The sequence below is a fragment of the Sminthopsis crassicaudata genome, chromosome 3, assembly GCF_048593235.1.
Source record: "Sminthopsis crassicaudata isolate SCR6 chromosome 3, ASM4859323v1, whole genome shotgun sequence".
In the NCBI taxonomy this organism is placed as follows: Eukaryota; Metazoa; Chordata; class Mammalia; order Dasyuromorphia; family Dasyuridae; genus Sminthopsis; species Sminthopsis crassicaudata.
In genome coordinates, this window is record NC_133619.1 from 68,295,051 (window position 1) to 68,310,741 (window position 15,691).

A 15,691-nucleotide genomic window follows, 5' to 3' on the forward strand; every position below is an offset into this window, starting at 1 on the left:
AGAGATACCATGAAAAATATGTCAGAGTCCTTGACCTTGAAGAACTAACAATCTACAGGAGAGGGAAAATGGGTACACAAATAACCAAAGGATTCAATATGACTTAACTGTGTAAGAGTGGTAGAAATCTAGTTATTGTAGTTTAGAGGAGGAAACAATAATGGTCATCTCTGGCAAAAGTGAATCTTTCCCCTAGCTTTGTATCCTCCCCCAATATTATTTTATTCTTTAGTTATTCATTTTAGTTAATTCAAGCATTAGCAATTAATAGAAACATCAACTAGTACACAAGGTAATGCACTGGTACATTGAAAACTCAAAGATTACTTCAATCACTTTAAAATTCACTTCTATATAGTAATTGCAATAGAAAAGCTGCTACATATTAAATATTAAGTTTCAGTGCTAATGTACTGAATTCTAGGAAATCATTTAAACTCTGATTTTTTTTCTCCCATCTGTAGCAATATTTTTCCTGGTAAAAGTAAGAATAAAATCTGGTATGGGGCTGAATCTGAATAATGTTTAATTTAAGTGGTTCAAAATTCCTATGTAAATGGTATTTTTATGGGGAAGAACATTTTTAAGAATATGACATGGAATCTGAGAGATAATAAATTGCAGATGTGAGTTTCTATAGAGATTGCACACCACTTGATAGTTTGCCGAAGAACATGTTTGGTACCATTTCAAATTTTATTTATTAAGGAATTCTTCTGTAAGGCTCTGCCACTCGATGGTAATGATTTTTGACATAAAATGCCCTAATGAATACTTTATCCCTAATTCTATGTAATATGGGTGCATCAACATATATTTTCCAATGGGAACATCTAAATTGTACTGTTAGCATTGTAAGATTTTTTTGTAGTTTACATTAAAAAAAAAAAAAAAACAACAAACAAACTTAGAATATGTGTGACAGAGTGGACAGAGAGTCCAGCTGGAAATAGGAAGATCTGGACTCAAATCTGCACAAATATTTAGTGGATTACAAGTTATCAAACTTCTTACAGGTTCAATCAATTCTATAAAACTGTAAGTTACATAATGTTTGCTACTTTGCCTTGGGTGGAGGAAGTGGTCACCACACAGTTCTCTACAAATGTACAAATCAAAACCAAGATATACTGAATAAATGAATCTTTTTTGAGACTTTGGGAGAATAATAAGGAGGGAAATGATTTTAAAAGCTAACTGATATGAATATAAAATCATTCAGGTACATAACAGCTACTTCTTAAATTTGGATGTACAACACAAACCTATCATAGTCACAGAGCATCAAGATTGTTTTGTTTTGTTTTAGTTTTAGTTTTTGGGTTTTTTTTGCCAAATGACTAACTCCCATAGCTGCTCTCAGCTCTTTCCCTTCCTTCCCCCCAAAGCAATTCTCTCCTGTCACTTTTGCTGCCTTGAATGAAGCTTTCCCAAGCCACATTAGTTAGGAATGATTTCTCCATCTAAGATTCCTCAAGTCCATAGAAAATATTATTTGTAGCACTTGCTTGATATTTGGACACTATCTCCTACTGTTAGTGATTTTTACTCCACATGTGTCTTGCAACAGAATTGTCAACCTTCAAGGAAGAGAGAGCTATGTTTGTACTCTCCATAATACTTAGCCTTGCCTCTCCTTCTGTAAGAGCTACTCAAAAATTTTCCTTGAGTGATTTCTCCTTTCCCTACTTTCAGATGTCCAGTTTAAGTCAATTCTGTCTTGGTTTCTCCAATCCTTTGACTTTCTATTTCCTCTGCCTTCCCCCTGAATGTTTATCACTGGCGAAACTTCTTCCAGTCTCATTGCCAATATAGAATATAAAAAGTATTAGTTTTACCTCCCTCTTTCTTCCAGCCTCTTCCTACAAATATTTGGTATCTTCATGGTCTTTCCAATTTTCCTTTCAATATCAAAACTTGTTTTAAGACCAGAGTACATAAAAACACATACAAAATAAGGCTAAAGGATCCAAGTTTAGCGATAGATTTTCAGTAATATGCGTGCCAACAGAGAGGAGAGAGGGATATATCAAGAAGTCTAGGGAGCCTTTATAATAAAAAAGGATTAGATTGATTGGTTTACCTAAGAGCTACCTATTCCTAGGATAGGCTCTGAGCACTAGCCATGCTTACTTGTCTAAACAAACAGTTTGAAGGAGGCTCTTGTATAGATGGTCTCTCAGGTTGAATTATGATGTAAATTAATACATTATAAAATATCGACAAAACAGGGGAAAAGTTAACCAATTCAAGTTAAAATTGTCTCACAATCATTCTGAGTTAGGTTGAAGTAAATTAACTTCAGATCATGAATCTAAACAGTCTGATACATTAATCCACTAGGCCTACTCTGCTAATTAGAATGCATACTTGCAGCATACTGTGTGACAGACTTGGTGAAAGATTATTTCCTTGCCAGGGCATATTCAATATTCAATTATTTTCTTGTTAATAATTTATCCTGCATAATAGAGAAACACTGTAAATAACCATGTGTCTCAAGAAACAGCTTTTATATTTGCAAATAGACAATGCAAAGAGTCTCAATAAGTGGCATGTTGAAAATAAGTCCATTCCAAGTTAACTGTTGAAACAATGGAATTTTCTAGACTTCTAGCCAAATACAGCTGCAAATTAGCCCACGACTGCAGAAAAAAAATGATTATGTCCTAAGCCTCATCTTTAAGATGGAGTTTGAGGGGAAGAAGAGTGGAACAAAGAAACTCTATTGATATCAAAATTAAGACTCGTCATCCTAGGCAAATGAGGCCATTGATAAAAAAAGACCTAACTTTCACACTAAAATTAAAATAGCATTCAGAATGGCACCACTAATGGGAGGGATGAGAAAGATATTATTGTTGCGTGTTTTTTGTTCTTGAAGAGAACCAGGACATCAAGAAGGTGAAACCATGACATACAGGTGACTTGGATTTAAGTGAGGGAAAGTTGGGAAAAGTCACCTGCCTCACTTTCCAAAAAGTGAGTCTTCTGGGTTCAGTGGCAAGCCATAGATCAAGATGACTGGAGTTAGGGTTATAGGAGTGGCCCTTTCCCAGTCATTGAAGTGAAAAGGAAAGAGGAAGATAATAGAAGGATATAGTATTACTAAGTATTAACAGAATAAGTAAGTAAGAAGATTTTTTTTTTTTAAAGCAGCACATTGAGAATAGCAAAATGGTGCCTCACAAGACCTAGAGCATAACAAACTTAGAAATGTATTTTCCTAGAAATTGGTGTAACCTTGTATTGACATCACTAAGGAGGGATAAAGCAGAGGATAAATGCAAATGAAAATTTATGCATCCTTTAAAGTACTGTGTAAAGAATCAATAAACTATTCAAATGCTTATTTATTGTCAGTATGAGATTTAGAGTTGTATCCATATATGGCATCATAATTACTGATCTACAAGAATAATATTGAAGTGGATAAGATAATTTGAATCCTCAATCATATTTAACTCCATCAATTCTACATATCTTTGAAAAAAAAAGTCACTCAAGTGAGATCCTATTCTGTAGTGATCACTATGAGCCATGCGACTTGCTAAGAGATGGGTGTTGACACTTCAGATGAAGAGTGACACTTCTTAGCAAACAAGGAAGGTTTATGATTATTTTTGTTTGTGATATTTTTCTAGACTGATGAGCTGGAAAAAACAACTTGCAAAGTGTGCTATGTTATTCTATTGGTCTTTTTTTCCCCTTCATGTTTTATTGCCTCAGTCTGTCAGTAATAAATCATAAAATTATAGAAACCTGGAAATGTTAGGAACCTCAGGAGATCATCTAATCCATTTCTAGTCAAGGCAAGTTTAAGTTTAAAACATCTAATACAGATAGTTCTTAGTGTGATTCCCTGAAGGTTTCCAAGGGTAAAGACATTATATTCTAAATCAGCTATTGTAGTTTAGAGGCAAAGGTGCTAAACTAGGGACAAAGAAGGGAGTCAAGTTGAAAAGAAGGAACCCATTTTTCTCTGAACTTATTCTCAATTCATAACATTCCCTACCCTTATAAGGTATTCCTTTATTTATTTACTTATTTGTATTTTTAAATTTAAATTTAAATTTAAAAATTACAAAAGGATGAAAGTAAAAGGAATATAGTTCCTTTTACTTTCATCCTTTTGTAATTTTTAAAAATCCAATATAAGTATATATATATATATGCAATAATCTTGCTACACAAAAAAAGTCAGACCCAAAAGGAGAAAACAAATGAGAAAGAAAACAAAAGGCAAGCAAACAACAAAAAAGAATGAAAATGCTATATTGTGATCCACCCTCACAGATCTCTTTCAGGGTATAGTTGGTTCTCTCCACCATAAGATCATTGGAACTGGCCTCTCATTGTTGGAAAGAGTGACATCCATCAGAGTTGATCATCCTATAATCTAAGGTATTTCTTAATCATCTCTACCTGTTGAAATCCTTTAAGACTTGATTCACATGGACTTCATATCTTTCAATCAGCCAGAAAGGAAAGGGGAATCAATATTGATATGGGCAAACAGATAACCAGACAAGGTTGTTTAAAAAAAAAAAAGTTATTGGCTACTTGGAATTTTGGAAAGCAGATTCTGTCATAAAACATTATTAACAACAGAAAAAAGTGAGGGCTTTATTAATTTAATTTACCATGGTTTTATGCCATTCCCAAGAAAATTAAGCATGTTAGTTTGGTGGCACAAGATCAAATTCTGAACCTTCAAACCATTAAGCCAAAACTTTACAAAGGGCCATATTATATGTTATGAAATTGAAAACCCCTCTCCCTACCCCCAAAGTTAAGGACAATCACTTTTAGAGAAAGGAAGATAGTCTTTAATAAGTAACTTCTTTTTTCTGCTTCCAGAGACCCAAATGTGTCCCCCACATCCAAAATTGGTCTGGCTGGAGATCTAATTATTACAAAATTAATAAAAGGTAATGCCTTTCGAGGGAAGAGACCTTGATTTTTTATACCTAATTTGAAGTGCTTATTTGGAGAGGAGGGCATAAATATAATGTTCACTAGCCTATTTTGGATACAGGTACCAGATCTTGAATAATAGGAATTTTGGAAGATTCAATAAGGATAATCTAGTTTGGGGAGGGTCTTTTGACCCACTATGTTGATATTATAACTTGAATTTAAGAGTTGGCTTTGCAAGTAATTTTCTACTTTTTCAACTTCCTATCTCAAAAAAAAAAAAAAAAAAGGATGGTGGCTTCCAAGAGTCATAAGAAATAATTCAGTAAGGGGACAGGAAGGTACTGTCCTTTTCTGTTTAGGCTATCTAAGGAATAGCTGATATCCATTTATAATTGATTCTTTTCATTATTTGTTTCTATTTATCAGGGATTTTTTGATAACTGTCCAAACAAGACCCCTAACTTAAGAAGCAAGGAATCTCCTGAGAAGTTTAATCACCTTTTTTTCATTTTTCATAGACTATGTGGGGGAGGTAGGATAATGAAATACTATTCCATTTGGTATTGGAGAGGTGAAGGGTATAATGTCCTTTATTTCTTTAATATTTTAAAATTCAGGCACAGATATCATAGCTATAATATAATGAATAGCAACAATTAATGTTTCACAATTCTTTTGTTATAAAAATCTCAATATTTTCTAAATTAAAATTTTAAAACATAAATTTCTGTGATTATAAATAAGTATTAAAGGAAGAAGTAAGTTTTCTTTAAAAAAAAATATATATATATATATATATAAAATCAAAAAGTGATTCGTTCTCTGGGAAAGATTTTGCATATTCATTTTCCAGGAAGCCTTTGGTATCTGTCTGTGCCTCTCTGTCAAGATCTTACTCTTCTCTTTTTCTTTCTTGAGACTGTCTCTTTAATCATTTTATTCTGTAATATATTGAGCAAAACTCTTCCTTCTCTTCCACTTTCCCTGAATTCTTCAGGAAGGAGCATGTATTATTTATTTGGTTAGAAATTGCAAGTATTTTGAAGGACTTATGTTGACTTATAAAACGTTTGTATTTGACATTGAATTACATTTAAGACAACTCAAAATAAATCATAATTTTGTAGTATTTGCAGATGAAACCATCAATCTTTGTTTTAATGTAATCTACTGGTTCTTATCTAATAATAAATAATGTTATGGGACATCTATTAGAAATGTTTTCAGTTTCAAAATTTGTGACACTGCACAGTGAAAAATTTGGTTTATTTAGCATAATTGCTATTGGAAAAAAGTGAATCAGAAATGGTTACATGAATGGTAGCTGGATACAGGTGGAAAACCTTCAGGAGTACAAGACTGAATCCTATCCTGGTTTCTGTCACTGACTTTATGACTTTAGAATGGCCATTTTTCTTCTCTGGGACTCAGTTTTCTTCCCTGTTAAATGGAAGGTTTGGGCTAGATGACTACTAGGAGGTATTTATAAACTCTACAATTCTATCTATTAGGTGTAAAGCTTATAAAATGAACCTTTATCTATAAGGAATTAGTAGAACAGTAAAGCCTCAACTCATGACATTTTGGTTCCAAATGAAGAGCTACTTTCTACCTCTATTTTCCCATTGAGCCATTCCTTTTTCTTTAATGTTCATTTTTAAATAGAATGATCATATTTTATTAATGTTTTGTTTTAATATTGCAAACATTTTCAAATTATTCCTACATCTTGTAACAAAATAAAACAATTAAAGTAATAATACAATGTTATCTGAAAGTGCCTGCAAACTTCCACAAATGTAACATCTACTACCCTCCTATTTTTTTTTGATGAACAGAAATTAATTTTCTCTAAAGATACTGTATACACATGGTATCTTCGTGATTGTGTGTACATAATGTCTTCAGAAATATATTTCAAAGAAAGAGCAACACACAATTTTATAGCATGTTCAAGTAGGACATTGGATAATTTGGATTCCAAAAAATGGTTCTTCTGACTGTTTTGGTTTCAAAACTTCAATTATTTAATTCTGTATTTAATGTCTGATATATCAAGAAATTATCCATCTAAATCCTTCCCATTTTTTGGTAATATAAGGCATCGATTATATCACAGAATGTCCAGGACGCGAAGAAGGAAAAATACACCAAGAAAATAAGACTTCTGCATTATTAATTCTCAAATGAATGATTATCAAGTGCTTCTGAACAATATTTTTGTATTATTCAAAAAGGAGGGGGAAAACACCAGCATTATTCAGTAAACACTAGGGAATGTAAGCTGCTCAGTAGATGAATGAAAACAGAATGAGAACAATGAATGTCCATTTACTGCAGACAGATACCCTGCTGTGGGATCAGTGACTTGCATAGATATTATATCAACTGTCTTAGTCCCAGGGTTGCTTCAAATGGATAGTCCTAAAATGTATACAGGTAATTTTCTGAATAAATTATAAGCAGAATAGATGGATGACACAGAATTTGCTTTATGGGGTTTATATTTTCTTAATAAAAGATGAAAATTTTTTTGTTTGTTTTTAGAGATGGTTCCTTAGAAAGAGGAAGGGAAAAATTAATATAAAAGTAGGTGATGTGAAAACATAGGATAGAAATAAAATTATGTTCACTATCAATGAAATCACAAATATTTTCACAAATCAATGAAAAATAGCATACTATATTTTAAAAGGAAATATATATCCATATCTATATTTATAGATATAGATACCTATATCTATGTTTATGAGGGACTTGATTTGAATCATTAAGGGCTATTGATTGTTTCTTCTTGAAATTAAAATTTTATTGTAATTTTGTGGAAAAGAATTATTAAAATTTAACTTTAGGTGGCAGTTACATGTTTTTTTATTATAGCTTTTTATTTACAAGATATATGCATGGGTAATTTTTCAGCATTGACAATTGCAAAACCTTTTGTTACAATTTTTCCCCTTCTCCCCCCATCCCCACTCCCAGATGGCAGGTGTCAAAGTATATGTTAAATACAATATATGTATACATGTCCATACAGCTATTTTGCTGCACAAAAAGAATCAGACTTTGAAATAGTGTACAATTAGCCTGTGAAAGAAATCGAAAATACAGGTGGACAAAAATAGAGGGATTGGGAATTCTATGTAGTAGTTCATACTCATTTCCCAGAGTTCTTTCACTGAGTGTAGCTGGTTCAATTTATTATTGCTCTATTGGAACTGATTTGGTTCATTTCATTGCTGAAGATGTCCACATCCATCAGAATTGATCATCATATAATATTGTTGTTGAAATACACAATGATCTCCTGCTCCAGCTCATTTCACTCAGCATCAGTTCATGTAAGTCTCTCTAGGCCTTTCTGAAATCATCCTCTTGGTCATTTCTTACAGAACAATAATATTCCATAATATTCATATACCACAATTTATTCAGCCATTCTCAAATTGATGGGCATCCACTCAGTTTCCAGTTTCTGGGCACTACAAAGAGGGCTGCCATAAGCATTCTTGCATGTACAGGTCCCTTTCCCTTCTTTAAGATCTCTTTGGGATATAAACCTAGTAGTAACAGGCAGTTACATCTTAAATAAATCCTTTCTCTATGCCCCCCCAAAGAAAGGTAGGAGTTTAACAAATATTTCCTAATTGAATTCAACAACTACTTAGCCCATTAGCTATCAGAGATGAGTTTAGACATTAGTACATTTCAGAGCCATTTCTCTACTGTTGTTGAGCTATTTTAGTCATGCCTAACTCTTTGGGACTTCTTTGGGGGTTTTCTTGGCAAAGATACTAGAATGGTTTATCATTTGCATCTCTGACTCAGTTTATAGATGAGAAAATTGAGACAAATGGAGTTAAATGACTTGTCTAGGCTCACACAGCTAGTTAATGTCTGAACCAGAAAGTCTTCCTGATTACAGGGCCAGAGATCTATCAATGGTGCCATCTAACAGGTCCTACATGGATAATTTAGGTTACAGAAAAATCTTATTATTAAAGGAATATATATTTTTGATGTATTTTTCTTTTTCCTAAGTCAATTATCTTTGTAAGTCTATGTAAAAAAGTAAATGATAATTGTTTTAACATTTAAAGTACAGTTCACTTTTCATTTATTTATGATTATATTTTTTATAAAGCAAGAAATGGATACTAAAAATACTCTGGCCTAATCTCTCCATTTTCAGATAAAGAAATTGAGGCTTAGAGAGTGATTTTAGATTAGAGAGAGTAAAAGGATAACAGAGTATAAAATGTTAGTCAACTATTAAACATATTGCTGGAATGAATGAATAAAAAAAAAAGCACACAAGAATGCATGAAGTTTCTAATTCTATTTGACTTTGGTTGTTAGCTGCCTATTAGAAAAATTATATGGTTAGTTTTGAATTTCACAACAAAGTATTGGAACTTTACCAGTTCTTGAAATGGAAACCCTCCCTCTGAATTGCTTTTTGAAGTGTGGGAGGCAGAAAGGCAGTGAAAGAAACACATTCAAGATACATAGTCATACACTGTTGAGCAGGTTTAGTCTTTTAAGTAAGAGACTTAAAAGGGAAAGACAAAGTATATGTAACACTCCTGACCTAAATATGTTGCTTTATTTCTATTCTGAGTGTGTCTTTTCCCCCTAAAGAATAAAGTGCAGGCTAGTTTGGATATGTCTCTATTTTTCTTTGTCTTGAGTAAGAAAGGCACTTTCAAGTGGAAAATCAAGAGGGAAACCAAAGAGACAAATGGCAAACTTGAGAAAGAGAAACAGAAAGACACCCTCAAGAAATAGACATTCCTGCGAAAGAAACTAGAAGGCATGCTGGTATAAAACTACTCTTCTATAAAACTTTTAAAATAATTGTTATGTTAAAAAATGTTTAGAAATGTTCAGAAAGTGAAAAAAATTGCTGTAGCAGATTGAAAATAAACACATACACACAATCACTGAAAACAGGTTGGAATTTGAGAGGAAAAACAATGCAAATGACCCTTTTTATGTTAAAACAAGAGTGGAATGACTGAAGCAGAATCCTTACCCAGAAAAGTTTTACTCAGGATGGTGTTTCCTGATAAAACAAATGGCCTCAAGGATGATGTGACATATGTGTGAAGATGGGAAGACATATTTTTCCATTCTGTTTTGAGGGGAATTCTAAAGCTGAAACTTAAAACAAAAGCACTCGATCATATACAGCTTGATGGAATTTTAGGATTATTGAGTTATTAAAGCTTTTCTTATCTAAAACAGGAAGTGTTATATTAAGAAATAACATACAAACTTCCAATACATAGTGTCAGAAAGATTAGTTAACTGTCCTATTATGACTATAAATGAATTGAGGTGTAGTTTTCCAGTGTTGACCATTGGATTTGAACACTCACAAACTTCCAGGGCACAATTTGCACTACAGTTTCTTTTCTAGGAAGGTTCTTCTCCCTCACTTTCTGTTAATTGCCAGAAATGACTAGCATCATCTCCTTATTAAAGAATAGGAATTTGGCAATGATATAAAGGCAGGAGAGGAACTAAAAGTAAAACAAAGGTCTGGCAAGTCACATGATAATTTTTATTTATTTAACTTCAACTGTACCCCTACTTTGTCAAGAAAATCTTTATTCCTTCCTAACTGATTCCCAGCCATATTCCTCATAGAAGTTACTGAAAATTTTGTCTCTCCTCAAACTTCCCATACTTCCCTTCTTTTGCCTCTCTCAGTTAACTGCCACTTTGCTGGAAAAAAAAGGCCTTTGAAACTTTTTCTCTTCTTCACTTCTATTCATATCAAAATTTTATTGATAATATCCTTCACTATCTTTTCTTCTCATTTCTGATAATGAGGGAAACCTTCTCATCAAGGTGAACCCATTTCTGTGTCTTTGATCTGGACCCTTTCCATCTTTTTAAGTAGATGGTCCTCTCAGCTATCTTCCTTCTCTCTATTTGTTTTTGTCATCTTCCTGTTAAATGGTCCTTTTCCTAAAGAACACCCAAATTTCCTCTAATTTTAAAAATTCTTTTATTGGAAATTATCATGGCTCAAGCTTTCATCTTAAATTATTATCTGATATCATTTCTTTTTTTTTTTCATCCAATCTCCTAGAAAAGGTTATCTATACAGGGTCCATTTCTCTTAAGTGATTTCTTAGCCCTTTACACTCTAACTCAATGGGAATTGCTATCTTCAGAGATAGCAATAATCTTAATAATGTCAAATCTGGTGATTTTTTCTTAGTCATTGTGTTTCTTATCCTCTCATTTGCCACTTAATACTTTCTCTTCTGATTTCAAGGAGCTGTCATTGTTTTGTCATTTATTTGAACATGCCTTTTCAGTACTCTTTGCTGAATCATTCAGATCATACCTCTAATTAAGGGTAGAACTTAAATCTTTATACTCTTTTTCTCTCTCTGATTGCTCTTTGTTAGCATCTTCATCAGGTACCAAGTGTTTAATTATTATCTCTATGCAGATAATAATCAACATATCTGTCCCCATTATCTTTCCTGAGTTTCATTCCCACATCATTAATTGCCCATTTCAAATTACTTGTTCCAAAAGGAGGTGATGAAGGCAGAGGAAAAACAAACATTGATATGTTGATCACTATGTTCCAGGCATCGTGCTACGTTTTACCAATATTATCTAATTTTTCTTTATGCTTTACTAGGAGTGTATGTTAATAACTCTTGAGAAGGATTATTATCCCTATTTTATAGATAAGGAAACTGGCAAAAAGAGATAAAGTGACTTTTTACAGACTCACCCAGCATCTGAGATCAAATTTGAACTCAGGTTTTCTTTTCTATAGGTTTCTTTCATTTGACCACATAGATGCTTTGAAAACAATATTTCAAATTAAATATGTTTAACATGTAAGTCATTATTTTTCCTTCTAACTCTACCTTTCCAAACATCCCAATTTCTTTTGAAGCCATCATTTTTTGCTGTCTCCAAGGTCCATAACTTCAGGATTATACTTGACTCTTCATTCTTCTCATCCTTAGATACCTAAGAAGTTGCCAAATTTTGCTCTTTCTAGCTACACAACATCTGTTGGTTCAACCTGTTGTTTCCATTCACACAGCTATCGCCTTCATTCAGATCTTATCACCTCTTGCCTATGATATTGTAATAGTTTCCTAATTTGTCATCATATTCTCTCCACACTATTCTACTCTCCAAGTAGCTGCTAAAGTGATTTTCCTCAGGCACACATTTGACCATGTCACTCCCACACTTATAAATCCCTATTGCACTTATGATAATTTCTTTTGGCATTTAAAATTGTGAACAACTTAGCCTCAACTTCCTTTCAGCCTTATAATACATTATTCCTGTTCTTATTCTTTATAGTTTAGTGCAACAAACATTCTCTCTGTTAAGTCATGCACAGGACATGAACTCCCTTTTTTTAAATCTTTTCACAGGCTGTTCCTTGTGCTTATATTGGACTCCTTCTTCACTTCCAATTTACGAAATCACTCTTTTTAAGATTCAATTCAAATACTATCTTATGCAAGAAGCCTTTTCTGAGTCCCCCTTCTCTCTCTACCAATACTTTTATTAACTTTGCTTTAATTGCTTTACTATACCTTTATTCTGCATATACTTATTTATATATTTATTTCTGTGACAGGATATAAGCACCTTGAGAGGAAGGATTATCTTATTCACTGTATTTACATCCCTAGTTTCTAAAACAGTGTTTGGCACATAGTAGTTGCTTAACAAATGTTGGTTGATTGATTGCATAAAAAATAGAAGTTTAAGCTAAATTATTTAATATAATGTACTTGGGCATTTGTGCTGCTTTAAAAGTTTTCCCAAATGAAATGTTCCCTTAAAGTCAATATTAATATTGAATCTATGTTTCTCAGTAATTTTAATAAAGAAATATTTTATAGAAGAAAATTTAGAAGTGAATTTCAATCATCCTTATCTGGAGAAAGGTCTTGTACTCCCTAATGCACCACTACAACCTGATGCAAATCATCAGAATTGCCAAGATAGTCTTAGGAAGTTGTAATTGGTCATTTGGGAACATATCTTACAAATCAACCTATTTCAGTAACAACAAATGTCATACAAATAAGGAAGAAATATATCACTATAGGAGCGAAAATAGAAAGAAAAAAATGAAGGGCCCATAGATTTCTACAAAGTTAAAAATGTTAGTAAGATATTTTACAGCCATCATTTCCCATGAGTTCAACAATAATTTCTCAGATGACTCCCATATCTGCATATACAGACCCAAATCTCTCCTCGCTTCTTGTTCTATATGACATTCTGCCAGGTAGATACCTCCCCACTGGATATCCTATTGGTATCTCAAACTCAACAAATTTAAAACAGAACTCATTACTCTTCTTTTAAACTGTCTTTCATCCTGAATTCCCTGTATATATTACTACTATATTTCCATTCAGTAAGGTTCACAACTTTAAAGTTAACCTTGAGTCTTCCCTTTCCTCATCCTACCCCCCCATACAATTATTTAATATTTTTTTCTAATTTAACTTCTACAACATTCCCCACATCTATTCCCTTTCTAACACTCATATAATCAAGTCTTCATCACCTTTTACCTGGAATGCTGCAATAGCCTCCTAATTGATTTTATTCTCTCTAGTCCATCTGCAACACTGATATTTCTAAAGCACAGGTCTGACTATGATATTACTTTTCTCAAGAAGAGTGTGGCTTCCTTATACCACTAGAATGATAAAAACCAAAACTTCATTTCTTTACCATTTAAAGAACTTTGCAAACCTGACTCTAAATGATTTTTTTAGGTTCATGATTTCATCTTACTCTATCTTATATACTCTATAATTTAGCCTTACTGTTTTGATTGATATGTTTATGTATTCCATTTCCTCTCTCTTTTCCAGGATTTCCCCTATACTGGAATGTCTTCTCTGCTCATTTTTCTATTTTAGAATCCTTAATTCCATTCCACCTTCTATAAGGACCCTTGACTAATTTTCTCAAAGGTTTCAATTCTTTTTAATTTGCATGTATGTTGCATATAAGAGGCCTATTTGAGTCTCAAACACAAAAAGTGTGAGTCATGGCATTGTCATTTGTGAACTATATAACTATCAATTAAATCCTAAACTTTTCTGAAAATCCATTTCCTTAACTGGAAAAATGGAAGCAATAATATCTACCTCACGTGCTTTTTAGATTTGTTGTCAGAATCAAATGAAATAGTTGGAAAGTATTGAAAATCGACACATTCTTTTTGCTAGAATTCTGCTCTTCATAAAATCAGAGGCTAAGCCAAAAATTTAAACTAAAGCTAACTTCAAACTCTAGATAAAAACCAGTTCAAATATACTAATTTCTTGAAAGCACTACCAAAAATAAAATTCAATTTTCTCTTATTTGGACTTTTAGATCATTACACTTTCCATCTCAGCTCTGTCTGGTTTTAACTCCATAGAACAAGATATTCCTTCATGTCTCCCCTTGTTTTTCCTCTTCCAGCCCTCCTCTCCATGCTTTCTGGTTTCCTTTATGTGTTGTGGTCCCCCATTAAATAATAAGCTCCTAGAAAGCAGAAACTGTCATTTTATTTGAATTCCCAGCACTTAGCATGGGGCATGACTCTTAGCAGGTACTTAATTTTTACTGAATTGATTGAATATCCTATTTTTTATACCTTATTTTTCTTCTTCCTTCTATTATTTCTCTTTTTAATTTCTATTTTTGTCTCTTTTTTTTCTTTTTTGCATTTTCTACTTCATTTAACTGTTCTGTTTTCCTATTTACCAATGCCTTTCTTATTTACCTATTTTCCTTGATTTCCTACTTCACTATTAAAACCAAGTACATGCATGTTTCCTCATTATGTTTTCCTACTTCCTGCTTTCACCATTGGCATAGAATGAGTCCTACCAATTTACAAAACAGGTCATTATATTTTTATATTCCAAGACAAAGAGCATGTCTGGGCAAAATTGCTAAGTAGATGAAATTTACATTTGGAATCTACTCTTCTAAAGGCAAATGACAATTTTGCATATAACCAACTTCCAGACCATTACTGCTGCCAAAAGTGGGAGTCATGTTTTAGACTTCTGAAGTCAGAGTTTGGTTCTTGCATTGATCACTGTTTTGACTATCAAAGTAGTTTTCCTTTCTATTACTGTGGCAACAATTTAAATTACTCTCTTATTTCAGTTCATAACAGTTCACATAGGTCTTCTAAAGTTCTTCTTAATTCTTCATATTTATCATTTCTTATAGCACAACAATATTCTATTACATTCATACAACAAAATTTCTTTAGTTGTTTACCAACTGATGAGAACCCATTTTCAGTTCTTTATTACGATTAAAGGCTCTGATAAATAAATACCTTTGTATGTATAGATCCTTTCTTTCCAGACAGCTGATAGTTAAGTGACTGGCCATGAGTTGTTTCTTATCTGTTAAGATATTTCATTTTGGGGGGGTTTTCATCACAAATAAAATTTTCATCATCTTCTTGAAGAAAATAGGGAGGTTTGAAACTTCTGAATAGCTTTTGATCTTCTATCTCTTAAATTTCTCATCTTTTAATTTCTTTCCTGAGTCATATTTCTAAATTTATTTTTGATTGTCCTCATCAGGATAATTTTAATTTTTAAGTTATTGACTTAAGATGTAAATGATGACTTTGGTAGATGTTGTCAATTTCTTCATAGATTTTGTGTACTTCTTCACCTTCCCAAAGAGAGAGTAATTCATATACTGTAATTTTGTTAATGTCTCTTTACTTATG

General features: G+C 32.5%; 1 protein-coding gene across 1 annotated transcript in view; it reads right to left on the reverse strand.

Moving 5' to 3' along the window:
• SPAG16 (sperm associated antigen 16) overlaps window positions 1-15,691 on the reverse strand; it is a 1,297,727-nt gene that overhangs the window by 208,862 nt on the left and 1,073,174 nt on the right. The gene's annotated exons all lie outside the window — the stretch shown is intronic.